This window comes from Callorhinus ursinus, unplaced genomic scaffold (genome assembly GCF_003265705.2).
Source record: "Callorhinus ursinus isolate GAN/ISIS: 27379988/994484 unplaced genomic scaffold, GSC_fseal_2.0 scaffold1372, whole genome shotgun sequence".
Classification (NCBI taxonomy): domain Eukaryota; kingdom Metazoa; phylum Chordata; class Mammalia; order Carnivora; family Otariidae; genus Callorhinus; species Callorhinus ursinus.
This window is the reverse complement of record NW_027398427.1, coordinates 811-2,412: the sequence shown is the minus strand read 5'-3', so window position 1 is coordinate 2,412 and position 1,602 is coordinate 811.

Genomic DNA, 1,602 nt, shown 5'->3' with positions numbered 1-1,602 from the left:
ATACAGAAAACCAATGAATAACTAATCCATAAATATGTTCAGCTCCCTGGGTAATGAAATCATTGCAAAGCAAATCTCCTTCACATCATTTTCATTGTCAGATCATTATTTTCATATGAATACCCAGAGTAACAGGGGACACTGTGAAAAATGTATGTCTCATAAATTACTGTTGCAAGGTCATATCTGCAAGCAATAAATCAGTCTAGGTCTTTCTCATCAATATGGAAACAGAGTCTAATATACCGCATTTAAAGACAAAAAAAAAATGCCCTGACTTCACTGGACATCCCTCCATCCCTAATATTCCAACTCCCTTTAACTGCAAAACTCACTGGTTGTGTTCTATTGTTACCAGAAGTACTTTATGCCTCCCACCCCCTGATGTCATTGTCAACAATCACCCATGTCCTGCTGAGCTCAATGTTCACTCCTTACTTTAACATCATCTATGAATCCATTAATCAGCTCATCAGGCAAGCAAATAAGCATAGAGATCTCTAGGTTTTGGGCCAGGCTAGTGGCTGTCAGGTGACCTCAGGTCAATGCACCTGGCTTGGATTGTGTCTGACCCTTTCCTGCAGGACCTTCTGGGCTCTGGGACTCACCTGAATGGCAACTATAAGGGAAAGATCTCCCTGTGGCAGTCTGAATTTCCTGGGTGGGGATGATGGTGACTAAACTGTCCCTACACAAACTGGCAGGAAAGAGGCTGGAGTTAATCTCCCAGCCAAGCTTAGGACTCCAGAATCAACAATCAGGTCCCATCCAGCCCACAGTGGCACAGACAGAGGGACTGCCACACAGGAGATATTTAGAGCTTCCTCTGTCTGTTCATGAGACACATTTCCCTCCTGCTCCTCCAACCTCTAAGCACATGATTTCCCTGTGGGACACTGGTGTGGACACAAAGGAAACTTTTCCTGGAGATTGTGTGTTCCCAACAGACCAACTTATATCCAGGTGAATCCAGAGTTAATTACTCCTTCCTCGGGAACTCTGCTGCTCCCAGAGTTCAGACCTCTTGGTGCCTTATCCCAACCCTGATTTTAACTTTCCCCCAAAGTCTAGGACTGAGCAATCTGTCTGTGTTAGATCCCTTGAATCTCCAAAATGTTGACTTGTGGTGGACACAAAGTGCTGCCATCTACAAAAAAATGTTGTTTTCCTTTTCAAAAAGGAGAACGAAGTTTCTTGTTTGTTTGTTATATAATCCTCGAGCAAGACATCCTGTAGCTTCATGACACGTTTGCCAAATGATTAGGAATCATACTTGTAAATTAAGAGTTGTCATTTGGTCCCTCATTGTGAATCATTTCTTAATTATAAGAAATATATTTAGATTTTTTTACACTATTTTATGAGCTTGGAAAAGTAAATAGATTCTTCCCTGTAGCTTCCAGAATGAACCAAGTCTTGCAAATATTTTTAGCCCAGTGAGAGCCATTTCAGGCTTCTGATCCCCTGAATGTTAAGAACATAAATGTGTTTAAATACTAACATAGTCATTTTACATAGTAGTAGGAAATGAATATGAATATTTATCCAATAAAATTTTGCTCAGGAAACTGAGATTAAGCAATTGTAGGCAAATGTTCAGTC